At 41.6% G+C, this 15,701-nt stretch overlaps 1 long non-coding RNA gene across 2 annotated transcripts; it reads right to left on the bottom strand.

Moving 5' to 3' along the window:
• Window positions 1-7,119: 7,119 nt before the first annotated feature.
• Window positions 7,120-15,668, bottom strand: LOC148216443 (uncharacterized). Of its 2 annotated transcripts, none has more exons than XR_015795403.1 (3): window positions 14,765-15,668; window positions 8,470-8,675; window positions 7,120-7,373 (listed from the first exon to the last, which is right to left on the bottom strand). It is a non-coding gene; the product is annotated as an uncharacterized LOC148216443 (long non-coding RNA). The 2 variants fall into 2 exon arrangements; XR_015795404.1 differs by lacking the exon at window positions 14,765-15,668 and adding an exon at window positions 8,798-8,924.
• Between the last annotated feature and the right edge of the window lie 33 nt (window positions 15,669-15,701).

The raw sequence follows: 15,701 nt of genomic DNA, 5'->3' as shown, positions 1-15,701 counted from the left end.
TATGGTCCAGCTCTCACAGCCAATGGAAGCCTTAGTAAATAATATTTTCTAGAAATTGACTAAGTATCTAAAAAGCATACTGAATAACGAGGGGATTCTAAGTAGCACAGTCTTGATTGCTATATATTATTAGCAAATGTGTTGCTGACACTGATTTATACAGAGGATTATACATTGTGTTTTGATTTCATTAATTTCACACACTTATTTTTTTCATATTGGTCATGCTTAATCTTGAAAAGTCATTGTAAACACTGATTAATATAATCAGTACCTCTTAGGGATTGCCTCCTGATCATCCCTCATGAACACTCTTCCAAAAGTGGAAGGCAGGAGGTGTTTCAACAAATAATCACTGGGACAACACTCTTACACTTCATTACATTGTGATGTGTTGAATGTGAAAAAGCACGTGAAAGAAGGGACTGCAATTCCATGGAGGCTTAACTAGCAGAAATCTCACTGAAGTCAACTGATCAAAGTCAGCTATTTACCATTTTGCTGAGAAAAAAACTTTGAAATTAGTTCTTTGCATATGTAAGCATATCTAAACATCCAAAAGGGAAACTACTCTGAAGACTTTCCTCATAGGTCTGGTTATGCAATTGGAAGAAATCTCAAGATGGGCATCATTTTTATGTATGTTCTCATGCTATAAAACATACATGACAACTCTCAAAGTAAAATTAAAAGATCCTGTGGTGTTACATGAAACTTCACAAAGCAAGTTTCTTAGAGTAAGAAAGTTTAATTCACTTCATATGACCAAGGATTTTTTTTAAAAAAACCCATTCATGAATACCTTTAATTAGAAAACTCAGCTGTTATGGTTTTCTATGTAATTACTCTCATGGCATTTGATCTGACTAAATAATCTATTTAGAAAGATAATATTTAAAAATAAAATATTACAAATCATCTGCAATTAAAAATTCAGTGTATTCCAGGACCACAGATTTATTTCGTTCCATTAAAAAAAAAAACCCTTTAAGCAGAATGATGCAGCATAATTTTTATAATGTGCAGCCAATCATACACAGCATCACTGATTTCTCTGTGCCAAATATTTACACCATAAGAGTACTATTCACATCATTTTCATTCCAAAATGTTTGATCAGAATCCTAAAAGCAGATCTAAAAATAAATGTTTGTGAAACCAAGATGGACTCTGGCTAAAGATGTTTCAGATATTGGTACATGAAGCAGATTATTGAACATCATATATGTAGCTTTGAATCATTTTCCTCAGTAAAAAAATGAACAAGTATAATGTTTATTGATTCAGTTGTTATTTGGGTTCTCTTTATCTAGTTTTAGGACTTGTGTGGAGAACAGATCACATTTTAGGTCATATCTATAGAGAAGTACTGAAAATTCAAAAGCGTTCACAAGTCTTAAGCACCACTGTATCTCTCTCTCTCCATATAGTGTCTGTCAATGAGTAATGACAGACCTGCTTTTTCAAAGGTTGAAAGCCTATGGGGGGGAAAAAAGAGGTGTCATTTAGCAATACAAGGTCAAAGAAAAAACTGCAACAAAGCTCTAAACAATTATATTTATTCTTTGACTGTAGAATGTTGAATCACAATTATATACATGATGATATCACACATGATAATTCAGTGGTACAACATCTGCTCTCCAAGCAGAAGTTTTAAAGTTCCTGACGCTTCCAAGTACATTTGAAAAGTCTTGTCTGAACTCACAAAGATTGGTTGCCTGTCAGAGTTGACAATTCTGGACAAATAGTTTCTCTGTTCCTAAAATCGGATTAGTTTGCCTTTTTCTTTTTTTTCCGCAGAAGACAAGGGTCTTAACATTTAACTTGATTGGAATTGCTAGTTGGTTATATAACTGTGAAACCAGAAGGCTATGAGCAAATTTCTTCCTTCTGTTCATTACACATCCTGTATCACATCTATTACTTGAACCTTGAAACACCTTTTCAATGGTGTCAACCTGTTTTTCAATCTAAATAACAAAACCAGTAGATTTCTCCATCTCTTTCTTTCATGCCCACACATGAAGACATTGTATACATTCCTTGCCTTGAGAGATGTCAGCATGCAGGACTAAGGAAGATAAACATGTGAATACAAACAAAGGAATTTTTCAACCTAAAGATCATATGGAAAAATAACTACATAGTAATACTGTATTGTTGTGTAAAGGCCTTTCATAGATATAGATATATGCCTTTCATGTATATCTATGCTTGTATACATGAATATATAAACAGGCTGGATAGCTTTGTGGTTAGAGCGCTGCCCTTTAATGCAGAAGACCAGGATTCAAATCCCAGCTGGTCCTACCTTGCCAGTAGGGGTCCTTGGGCAAAGACCCCCTAACACTTTACCTGCCTATCTTGAATACAGGAGTGACACGAACTGAGAGTCATGCCGGCTGGAACATCGCCCGGATTAACAAGGTCCATGCCAGATGTTGGGGAACCAGGACAACTTGATGATAAGTGGGCTACTGGAACAAACCATACATGGACAAGAAAAGAGAACCTGGAATTGATGGAATGCTGCTACAACAGTAGACCTAATGAGAGGGGACATATGAAATGTATAAAGGAACTATGGATGGATAGAAGACCTACATCCACATGCTTCAACACAGTGAAGAGGAAGCTGCACTCACAACTTGAGACAGACCAACTACACATTACATCCTGGACTCAAGAAGACCCAGAAGAACAACTGGATGTGCAGCCAACACCTGAAGCTGGAATGTCTTTGCCACCCCCTCCATTACAGAGCACAGCAGCTGATATGAGGCATAAGATCATGGATAAATTAGCTACAGTCAACCCTCAAGAACAATTACCAAGGCTCAGTGGAGAAGTACCATCAGACAGTATGCTAGAAGATGTAATCCTGGAGATGCTTGGCTACACGATCAAGAAGAACAGCACTACATAACCCCCTGGAAAATGAGGTTGGAGGCTAAGATCAAGGCAATTCAGAAAGAGGTTACTCAGCTGGTGGAACTACAGAAGGGTGTAGAGATTAAGGATAAGACTCGGCTACTGAAAAAATATAAGGGCCTGACTCCATCTGAAGCCCTAGAGACTGCTAAACAAAGGCTCACAGCACTGGCTGCCAGACTAAGGAGATACACTAGAGAAGCAGAGGCCAAGAAGATAAATGCCCTCTTCTCCAAAGAACCATCCAAGGTGTACTCCCAACTGCAGTGCAACAACACAGTAAGAGCAGAGCCACCAACAGTAGAAACTGAACAGTACTGTAGGAACATATGGGAGAAAGAGAAGACAGATAATACCACTGCAAAGTGGCTGCAGGACCTGATTGCTGCAGGACAGCAATCTTCCAGAACAGGAACCAGTCTCCATCATAGTAGCAGACATCCAACAGAGGGTCAAGAACATGAAGAGCCAGACAGCACCTGGCCTAGACATGATCCATACCTGCTGGCTAAAGAAACCATCTAGCAGCACAGATGAACCAACTGCTAGCAGCAGGCTCCCACCCAAACTGACTAATACAAGGAAGGACAGTGCTGATCATGAAAGACCCCCCACAAGGGAACAGCACCATCCAACTACCAGCCAATAACCTGCCTTCCCGCAACATGAAAAGTTTTATCAGGCATCAAAACTGCCAAGCTATAGAACCATATGGGACAGTACATGAGTACAGCTCAGAAGGGCATTGAGAAAAACACCAGAGACTCAAAACACCAGTTGCTCATAGACAGAACAGTCATCCAAGACTCAAGGTCTAGACAGACCAATTTGAGCACAGCCTGGATTGACTACAGGAAAGCATATGACTAAAATGCCACACACATGGATCTGTGAATGCCTGGCACTATACAAAGTCAACAGGACACTAAGGACCTTCCTCAAGAACTCAGTGGGACTGTGAAAGACAACACTGGAAGTCAACTCAAGACAGCATGCACAAGTGGCCATCAAGTGCAACATATCACAAGGTGATGGACTGTCCCTGTTGCTGTTCTGCATAGGTTTCAACCCTCTCAGCCAGATAATCACACGATAATCATAATCATAATCACAAGAACTGGATATGGATACAAGTTCAAGAGTGGAACTACCATCAGCCACCTGCTCCACATGGATGACATCAAGCTGTGCGCTAAGAGCGAATGAGACATCGACTCACTGATCCACCTGACACGGATCTACAGTGAGGACACTGGGATGTCATTCGGACTGGAGAAGCATGACCAGATGATAGTAAAGAGAGGGAAGGTAATTAAGACTGATGGAATGGAATTACCAGCAGGCTACATAACAGACATACAGGCCAGCTACAAGTACCTTGGTATCCCACAGCCCACCAAAGGATAAGACAGGTCCTGAAGAGCCAGCAAAATGGGAAAAACAAGATCCTCACCATCAACACATATGCCCTGCCAGGCATCAGATACCCTGCCAGTATAGTGAGCTGGCCAAAGGAAGACATGGAGGCTACCAATGTGAAGACCTGGAAGCTCTTCACAATGTACAGAGGTTTCCACCCCAAGTCCAACACCCAGAGACTACACCAGCTGCAAAGAGGGCAGGCGGGATCTGGTGAGTGTCAAATCCACTGTCTGGACAAAACCCAGAGCATCCAGGAGTACATCAGTAAGATGGCACCCAAAAATGAGCTGCTGAGAGAATGCCTGCAGTAGCAGCAGACATGGGAGGAAGTTCATGTGGAGGAAGTACTATGGCAAGACAAGCCCCTGCATGGGATGTACCTTCAACAGATAGCTGAGGTGGCTGACAGTGGGAAATCCTACCAGTGGCTGGCAAGGGCTGGACTAAGAGACAGCACTGAGGCACTGATCACAGCAGCACAAGAACAGGCACTAAGCACCGGATCCATAGAAGCGGGGGGTCTACCACACTAGACAAGACCCAAGATACAGACTGTGCAGAGAGGCCTGAGAGACAGTTCAACACATAGTGGCAGGATGTAAGATGCAGGCAGGAACAGCATACACTGAACAACACAACCAAGTAGCTGGCATTGTGTACAGGAACATCTGCACAGTGTAAGGGCTAGACTTTCCCAAGTCCAGATGGGAGATTCCACAGAAGGTTGTGGAGAATAACAGGGCTAAGATCCTGTGGGACTTCCAGATCCAGACGGACAGGCAGGTACTGGCCAATCAACCAGACATCGTGGTCGTAGACAAGGACCAGAAGACAGCGGTGGTGACAGATGCAGCAGTGCCAAGTGACAGCAACATCAGGAAGAAGGAGTATGAGAAGCTGGAGAAATACCAGGGCCTGAAGGAGGAACTAGACAGTATAGTGGTTAGAGCACCACCCTTATTAGATAAAATTCAAGCCTGTTTTAGGGCAGCATTTATACAGCATTCATTTTGTGGCAGAGCCATTTTCTCAATAAAAGATAATTTTAAGTAGTGAGTTTTCTATGCATGCTAAGGCCAGTTACAATAATGTATGCCCAGCATGCTGCCCTAAGGACCTTAAAGTATAATGATGCAGCTATTTTTCCTTCAACAGCTGAGTTCTCCAAGATAGCAATGGTAGTCCTGATTTCTGTCAGAGTTGCTAAAGCTTTACAAAAAAAAAAAGTACAATTCCCAAGCTAGATGATTCAGTTTATGGACATGAAATGCCAATGGCCTACACTGAGAATAGCAAGTGGTCTTGAATTTAGCATGTTGAACATATTTTGTTGCAGTTGATTCTAGCAGCAAGGCTGAGCCCATAGAGTAAATAGTTAGAAGTACTGACTGTCCTCTCCCAGAAGGCATCTCAACCCTTACACCCTAGATCCACCTCCTACCTTCCTGTGCCGCTTGGTAGTTATCACTACCAAAACCTAAGGGAACACTTTCCCTGGCATCAGTCCCCCTAAGCCAATCCATGAGTGGGATAGGGTTCTCATACTCTGTTACTTTCTGGCAAATTAAAAGGAAAAACGTGAAGAAAAAACGAAATACACCCTACAGGACACAATTCCTGGCTGCGTAGCACTGAGACGCATGACTAATGAAATGGGTCCCTCTTCTCCCCATCCTCTCACCAATCTCACCAGAGATTAATAGAATCAAACTTCATAAATAAACAAATAAAACTAAAATGGCCTTTTAAACTTTGATCATACAAAAAATGAAGTGGTAGAGTAGATAAAAATAGAAGTCCACCTAAAAGAACCTCTAATATAGGATCATAGAGGACAAGATAAGGCTCTGATGATGATACTGATCACCTCCTATTTAGAAGCACTTCTAATGCAAAGCAGTGCCAATTTGCATAATTGCAGAAGGGCAGAGACAGTAGGCACTAGATGCAAGAGTAGGCTTAAAAACACGCACACATAAAAAATAAAACTTATCAGAGTTCTTAACTTTTTCCTATTCCTCTAGAGCAGTGTTTCTCAACCTCAGCAACTTTAAGATGTGTGGACTTTAATTCCCAGAATTCCCAGACATGCTGACTGGGGAATTCTGGGAGTTGAAGTCCACACCTTAAAGTTGCCGAGCTTAAGAAACATTGCTCTGGTATATAGACCACTCTTGGGACAGATGCTGCCTCTGTGCCAATTTGTGACCTTTTTTCCTGCAAATTCCAACTTTAATCAGAGATTAGAGGAGAATTTTAGCTTTCTCTTTCTCCCCCCACCCATAGTATATAGCTTTTGCTTGATGCTGTCCTGCTGGAGAACTGCCTCCAGTTTCCAAAGAACAGAAACTTCTGCACCTGGAGAGGGAAGGTTATGAGGGAATCTCTTCTTCAGCTACATGCTAAAGCAGAGTTTCTCAACGTTGGAAACTTGAAGATGTGTGGACTTCAATTCCCAGATCTGGGAGTTGAAGTCCACACATCTTCAAGTTCCCAAGGTTGAGAAACACTGCGCTAAAGGAAGCATCTCTTCTCAGGAAGATCCTGCTTGATACAGGGATTTAGATTCCTTGTTTGGGAAGCAGCTGTCAATCTTGTGAATACCAGGTTGCATCACAACACTAAGATGGAATGTGATTCAGTTTTGAAGAATGCTTATATTTCATGAAAAAATATGATTCTACCGACCTCTGCTATACATTAGATGCAAAATCATTTTTAAAAGATATGTATTTATAAAGGATTATAACTCTGCTTGAAACTGAATATTCTAGTTTCCGTTCAGTTGGGTAATAATGATAAGCAACCCATCAGTCTATACAGAGATATCAATATGTAATGCACACCATTTCCTTCATCTTGTATCTCATTGATCCTTAGTCTGAATAATTTGTGCCTGAAACCACCGTTAAACATAGATGTATCTGCATCATCTTCATCCTTGGTTCTTGGACTTTCATTCAACATGCTCGCTTTACCACATACCAGAGCTGCAGGATTCTTCACAATTTATTGTCCTTGAAAAATAGGTAGAATAAAACACAGTGAAAACCTATTTATAATTATTAACTGCCATAAAGTGAAAATGAACATACAAAGTGCAGGCTGAAGAAATATTATTCCGCACTCATAAGGCATCCTTTGTAAAGGGGGAGGCAATAGTAACTGGGATAACCGAAGACTTGTAAGGAGAGGGAATATTCAGAGCTGGCTGCCCAGCTGCAGCATCTTCCGGCTTAGCTAAACCTTAGAGAAAAATATCTTAAGATACATTATTTTCTTCCCTGGTCAAAAAGCCAGGATTGTGTCCACCCAATGAGGGTCATTCAGAGGGGCATCTGAATCATCCCTTGACCCAAGGCAAATGCAGTCAGACGACTTCCTGCTTCTGATTGTTTTACAAATGCATTATTATCTTCTCCTTGCATTCAAGGTGATCAGCATTAAGATTTGTAATTCAATCATCCTTTCAGCAAGATACCTACTTGCTTGCTCCATGTTCCCACAATGGAAGTGTGATCTCTATAGGCAGTGCTGGCATTTAACCTGAGTTACATTTTGTAAGGTGGGGGAGGGGAGTATCGCTCTGTAGAAATTTCATGTCTCCTCCAATAGCTGCTGTGATCCTGGCAAAACTGCGCTCCAAGGATTTCAGTATTATCAGAGGGGACAAGGGAAAGGCTCCAGACTTTTCCCAGCTGGGTTGCCCAAGGACAGAGACGTGCTAGGCCTCTTGGGAAACATTTATCAGGTGTATTGTCGAAGGCTTTCACGGCCGGCATACGAAGGCTGGTGTGGGTCTTCCGGGCTGTGTGGCCGTGTTCTGGAAGTTTTGTTTCCTAATGTTTCGCCTGGCGAAAAACTTCCAGAACACGGCCACACAGCCCGGAAGACCCACACCAGCCTTCATTTATCAGGTGGTTATATATAAAAAAAGAGAGGTGCAGAGTAAGCCCTGCTGTTTCAGCTGCAAATGAAAGGCCAAAGCATGGTGGATCTAATATTGCAAGGGATTTAATGGTTGTTTCTGGGCAAAAGCTTGAAAGGATTTCCATTTAGTGACATAGGAAACCCTTGTGAAAGCTTCCAAAAAGCCAAAATAATTTGCTGTACCTTATGCAATGAAATACTCCAAGAAATAAGGTGAGGGACTCATTGTCTAGATGGAAGATTTATCTCCAATGGATGGCTGGTTTGGCTCAGAAGGTGAAAGTACTCTTGATGGAGTAGATAAAGCGCCAGGATGAACTACAGCTGTGAGGCCACCAAGGTGTGATGAGAATGCTCTTGGCTGAGTCCTGTTGATCTTTGTCAGGACTCTGGTCAGCAGGAAAATCAATAGAAAGATAAAATAGGTGTGAGAAATTGGTCTATCTCATCCTCATCCAAAGTTAGGCATTGGCTTACTCCTGCAAAGCACAGAGATTAAGTTTAGGTTTACCTCAATGGGATATGATGACACTGTAGCTGTTGAATGCAAATTCCTTCCACGGCCAGCTGTTCTGTTATGACTGAGCTGATTGGCAAGGGTTTGTCACTTCCAAGGCACCATTTTCAGGCTGGAGAGATGGATTACCAATGCCAAATCTATAATGTCAGGTGCAAAAGAGGGACCAACTTTATGCACTTATGTTTATATATCAGTCCACTGTGTAATTGTCTAATATAAGCCCAACAGAGGCCATGGAGATAGACTAGGAGGATTGGAAATGTCTTCCAAACTGCAAGAAGTTGGGTTCTTTGATAAGTCGTAATGCTTTGTGTCTGAACTAAGCAGCTCAGATGCAGAGGGCTTCAAAGTGAGCTCCCCATCCAGACATAGATGTATCAGCGGTGAGGACTTATGTTGAGAAACCAGCCATCAGCGGAGGGATTCCTTGAGGCAGGAATTCCTCAGGGTGTAAGCAGGAGATGTAGGAGTCACAGCAGCAGTAGAAAAGCAGCTGCTGTGATGATATCTATCCTTTTAACGGGATAGATAATCTGAGAAAAAAGGGAAGACTTCTCATAATTGATCCAGAGGCCAAGATGGGTGAAGAACATTGAGTTACCTGGGAGACAGTTACCTGAAAACATAGTAAGTTATCCAAATCAGTGAATAAATAAGGAGGCAGAAGAATGCAATGATAGCTGCTATCTATTTTGGAAAAACTCTTGAGGCCAAATGTTAAAACATGAACTTGGCAAATGGACACATGTACCAAGGTCAGATGGGCATGCTGGCATGATGCCCAGGGAGGGGCATGCACTAGTAGTTGATGTGTAAAGGGGGAAAGGTGGTTCATTTTTCTGCATAATAGGTTCCCCTCAGCTACCTTGTATTTCCTACTGGAGTTTATCCTGGAATCAAGCAGAGTTTATATATGTGACTCTACATGGAAATTCCACTGCAGAGCACTCCCCATATTTATTTTTCCTTTTTAAAAAGCAGCTATAGTGGTGTGTGTGGTATGTGTTAACTGCAAGTCCAAATCTAAAGCGTGACCATTTTTTAAAAACCTACACCAACTCTCCAACTTAAAATTGATTTCCACAATTATTATATGACAGATAAGGAAAACATGGAGACACCATCCCTGGTTTTATCACTGAATAATAACAAACTCATTCTCTAAGGGTCCTTTTGAAACTAAAACACCACTATCAACATAAGGAAGCTGTCAGGAAGCCTGGAGGAGCCCCCAAGGTTCACAGCATCACAAAAATATTCCGTAATAGAAGAAAGCCAGGTTACAATATTTCACTCCCATTTTGTGCTGCTGATTTTCAACCACATTAACTTCCATTTTGCTTTCAGTATGATAAAACACATGATAAAACTGTTTAGCTTCTGGAGGGCCCAGTACATCTATTTTGCACTTAATCCCACAAAACTCTAAAATAAAAGATGTTCTGCTTATGACTTCTGTGACATCATCAAGTTGCTGTCACACTTGGATACCGAAATAATAACGATTTAAAATAACGAAATAGGGGCTGAGCTGAGAAATTAGTCTGTTCGTGCTGCAGGGGACCGACCCAACTGAAGGTACGTTATATAATGAAACTTTATTGGATTGTAAACAGAGATAAGAGGAATTACTTTACCGCCTAGGAAACAGTAACACTGAGAAATGCCAGATGAACATGCAACCACCTGCCCTTTCAACTGTGTCTGAATTTGAAATAAACATTTTTTTTAATAACTTTTAAATGGACGTATTTGGTGAGATAACTCTACAGTCTCACTGACTTACTTTGTAACTAAGTTATCTATCATGTTTATATACTTAACCCCTACTTGGTACAGCCACTGAAGGTTATATTTAACAGATGACTTGCTGTGGGCATGATTTAAGCTGTTGCCACATAATTACCAGGCAAACTGGATCTCTCTACTTTACATAGATGCAGAACAATGACAATTGTAGTATTACGTTCTCTTCTAATGTTAAATTTCAAAACAGTCATCTTTAAACACAATGTTTTGTCTTTATGAGAGGATTGTGGCTTTGTGCAATAGGAAATATACAGAAAGTCCCTTATAACTTGAAATATAAATGGATGAACTGCAAAATCACATCTTCTTCAGTCATTACATGAACTAGAACCACAATGCCAAACATTCATCATTAGGAATAAAAATCCACCCAGTCAGTAACCTTCAACCACCCCTCTGATTTATGAAGTACCACAGCTCTACAGTGCTTGCAATTCAATCTCGAAAAGTTTGTGAATGTAGCACCAGTCTGGTCTGCAACAACTTAACGTCACTGTGCTTTTTCCCAGAGTCAGATTTGCTCTGAGATAAATATAAATGCACATTAAGCTGCACATGCTGTATACGGTACAAGGAACAGGAGGAGCTAATAGATGATCTAGAATTGACTGACTCTACTTTTTTATGCTAGAATCAGGATCTTATTCAATTAATAGAGTTAATGAATTAAAAATAAAAATGATGAAGTGATTTGGGATGAAACAACTGAGGGAATGCTGGGAGGAGTATTTTAGAGATTTGTATGGAAATTATAGTTATATTTATTTGTTTGATGTTTATCCCACCTTTACTATTTTTTAAAAATAACTCACGGTGGTGAACATACACAATACTCCTTCCTCCTCCTATTTTCCCCACAACAACAACCCTGTGAGGTGGGTCGGGCTGAGAGAGAGTGACTGGCCCAAAGCCACCCAGACGGCTTTCATGCCTAAGGAGGGACTAGAACTCATGTTGAAGAATGGAATTTAAATGAATGCTATACATGTTAGTGTCCAAGAAACAGATACTGAAAGCAAAGTCATAAATGCTGTGAGAATGTTCAAAAATGCAGGTGTAGACAAGGTGACTGAAGAAATGGTAAAATATGGATATAGTTTGCTTATGGAGTAACTGTGCAACTTGTGTCACATATGTGCGAAAACTGTATCTGTGCCTAATGGAAGAATGCCATAAGGAGAGGTGTAGTGAACAAATATTGATGTAAAATGTATTTAGCTATATTTCCTTCACACACACACACACACACTTATCTCACAGCTTTAATTATGTTATTTACTTTTCTTGCTTCTTTTCTGCACAGTGATAAATGTTCTTACCCCAAAAGGAAATAGCTCACTGGCGTGCACTATGTATGGATGCGTTAAAGTAGCAGCAGCCTTTTGAATCTACCTGCATCATTTTTCTAACTCGTCCTTTTAAAAGATTTACATTTTGTGAATCTATATTTAATACAGTATTAAATGAACATGGTCAGTCACAAGTGCGAGAAGACAGAGGAAGTCGTTTTTGATACTTCATAAACCAGTACGCCAAATGATAACCAAGATATGGTTTCGTCTATGGACACAACGGATGCAATTACTCATACTGAGCAGTATTTTTAAAGAACCAATAGTTGTCAATGAATGGGGCAAGAACCTTAAATAGTTCAGCCTTACCACAGTTACTTAAGACCCACTAATCACACGGGAGTACCCTACAGAGAAAATACGTATAGAAATGTCTTGATGTAATAACTGTTGCTATAGCAGGAAAATTATAATTCACCATGGGAATACACCCCTGGGTTTGTTACGTACTTCTTTATGTCAAACGACAAAAGGGAGAGGAGGAAATGATTAACTTGTAGACAAATATGTAATGCCTTATTAAAGATTTAGAAAACCTAGAAACAGAGATGTGTTATCTCTTGGGGGGAGAACTTCTAACCTAAAGTGCAACGGCATTTGAGTGGTCATTGTTCACATTAAAACAGGATAATTTTTCCTTAGCAGATTTTACTTTTATCAATTCCACTCTTTTAGTGAGTTGTCAAGAGAAACAATTCAGGAAGATACCAAATAATATGTATGCTAAAAGTAAGACTTCAAACTGCTCCTATAATAAGAGCAATTGCATTTTTCCTGAAGGTTGTAACTAACAAAGGGCTGAGGCCTACAGCAAAGACCCCTGGAAGCTTCCTGTCTGAAACATACCTACGTGTGTGTGTCTCACACACACACACATTGTTCTCCTAAAGTGATGAGCGTAGTGGCGTTAGAGACTAAACCAAAGAGTTTAGTTGATTCTATTATAACATTTTTTCCTTGTTTGCATATTTTCAAATACTGTACTCATTATACAGAAGGAAGATCCACAAATACGCTAAATAAATAAGGTGAGGAAAAGTCCACCAATGTCACATTTCAGCAAACAAAGCGCCTCAGTTCTCAAGTGGCTGCCAGGTTCGGATCTAACCTTGGCACAACACTGAACACCTTCCCTTTATTCTCGCACATCAGCCAAAGAGGAACTCTCATAGTCTGTAATTGGCATGAGAAACTCTAACACCCCTAACCACAAGGACCAGAGTGTTTGCACACAGGAACAAGTCCATGCGTAGCTTTCCTTTGCATGCAAGCACAATTGTTAGATACATGCAAACACACACGGGCTATCCTTGGTGCAAGCTAAGTCCCGTAAAAATAAGGAACACTTTCAAAGTTAACATGACTCAGATTCATGTGGGAACAGCACTATCAGCAGGGAAAGTTGCGATTCTTCGAAATACAGAAAGAATAGTAGGACAATGTTTACAAATACAGAACACGCACCATAGAATGCAAAAGCGGGGTCTTTAATGGAGGAAGAGGAGGAAGTTGCTATGGGATACCCGGTTTCATTAATGGTGGGCAGGGGGGTTGCTATGTTTTTATGGTTTTGGGTACTTCTGTAAACCATCTGGAGTGTTTGGAAGTCAGTAGTACAGAAATGATACAAATAAACAGATCTAAATGTTGAGCTTGGAATGGACTTACTTCCTTTGTGGGTCTTCGAGTAAGCAGAATGGTGGCATACTATAGGGCAGGGTTCCTCAACCTTGGCCACTTGAAGATGTGTGGACTACAACTCCCAGAATTCCCCAGCCAGCATTGCTGGCTGGGGAATTATGGGAGTTGAAGTCCACACATCTTCAAGTGGCCAAGATTGAGGAACTCTGCTATAGGGGACTTTTATATAGTTGTTTGAAAATGTTCCAGGTCTGCCTGGACTACATTCAAAGGCTAATATCCCTTTACTTCAGATGAGTGTTTAAGGGAATACATGAGAAAACCTGGACAAGACATTATGGCTTTACCCACACTGAGTCAACTCCAATCCTATGCACACTAATCTGCAATGAAGGCCTGTTGAATAGAAGAGTTCTTCCAGGGAGCTTACATGTTTGCACTGTAAATGAGGCTAATAGATAGACATGATTTTTTAGGATTCCAAGATTCAAAGCCAGTATACATTTTAGACTTTAAAAGTACTGTAATATAATAATAATAAAAAAAAGTAATGTATAAATGCATTTTGGCAGGTACCTAGGTTGTCAACTCACAGAGTTAAGAAAAGCTCTATCTGTCCAAATTCTCTCTTCTACCTAACTCTGAGAGTGGTGCATCTGGTCAGACCTACCTGTGGCTCCAGGAAATCAACATCTGAAAGAGATCACCAAGTCTAACTAAAGCCTAAGATATTTAGGTTAATATCATTATATTATATCCTGAGAATACCACGGACAGCCGGGAAAACAAACCGATGGATCACTGAACAAATCAACCCAGAGGTCTCAATTGTTATGCAAAGACCCAGGTCCCCGGAAAAGGCTGTAATGCTGGGAAAGGTGGAAGGAAAGAGAAGAAGAGGACGACCAAGCAGCGAGGTTGTGCGCCATTGGAAAACCTGAAAGACCAGGTTTGGGGCAGATCGTCATGGAGAAAATCGCTGGGAGTCAAAAACGACTTGACGGCATATAATCAATCAATCAATCAATCAATCAGGACGGTACTGGAGCATTATATTATAAAAGCAAAGAGGCGGGAGATAAACCCGCAAACAAAACCCCAAACCAATCCTTTCGATTGCATTTCTTTCTCGTACGTGCCCGCTAACTCAACCAACCGAGAGGGAAGCGGCGGGGCGACAAACGCTGCTGCTTCGGCGGATCGCTGGCCGCGCTCCTCCGAGAAACGGGCTGGGGCAAGGCGACTTCCACTCCCCCGACCGCTTCCTCGGTGCTGGCCGGCCGAAGTGAAAAGCGCTCAAACCCCTCCAGTTTGGACTCCGGGCGCCTTGCAAATCAACAGCAGGGAGAATCAAAAAGACTTCTTGCGGAAATGGCACGTTTTGCCCAGAGGCTCCAAAAGCGCCGCGCCGTTGCGCCCGAGAGCTGCAGGGCAAGGGGCGCCCTTCTCGCCGGCTGCGCCCCGGCCCTTCCTCCGCGGCGCCTCTCGAGGAGGCCGGAGGCCGGAGCCCGAGCCACTCTCGCGGACTCGAGCCCCTTTCGTCGTCTGAACAGCCTAACAAACGAGTCCTCCGCGATGAGCCTGCACGGGATCTGCCTGAGGTTGCGCCGCCTTATTGCCAGCCAAGGCGTGCGATCCCAACGAAGGGCTTGTGGTTAGAAAAGGCTTTTGCAGGGATTTCCTCTGTAGGGGTTTTATTTTTTCCCCTCGTCTCTTTAGGAAAACTGAGTTAGAACTGGATGAAATCAGAAGTATATTCACTTGGATGTCAACAGGTTTACTCTAAGCGCAACTAAACTTTTATTTCTGGTTTAATTCGTAAGTTACGCATTCCCTTGGCCCGAAATTGGATCGCATAAACCACGCACCACCAGACGGATAACTTAAGCAAAAAGCAAGCTGTCCGCACGAAGCTTTAGGCTGGAAGATATGAGAAAGGCTAATGCTGTAAATCTGGGCGGGAAAGTCTCGAGGTCGCGAAGACCGCCGCAAAGTATCCCTTTGCTGCCCTCTAGTGGCCTCCGGATTTTTCGTGGCTTCCTTGAAGCGGCTTCGATCGCTCGCTTGCTCTGAGTCCCACCCCATTTATTTGC

Source organism: Python bivittatus, unplaced genomic scaffold (genome assembly GCF_059951505.1).
Source record: "Python bivittatus isolate LINGU-HERP-01145 unplaced genomic scaffold, Pbiv_v1 ctg000060_np1212, whole genome shotgun sequence".
Lineage (NCBI taxonomy): Eukaryota > Metazoa > Chordata > Lepidosauria > Squamata > Pythonidae > Python > Python bivittatus.
Note: the sequence above shows the minus strand (reverse complement) of the source record. Positions and strands in the feature narration are given on the sequence as shown.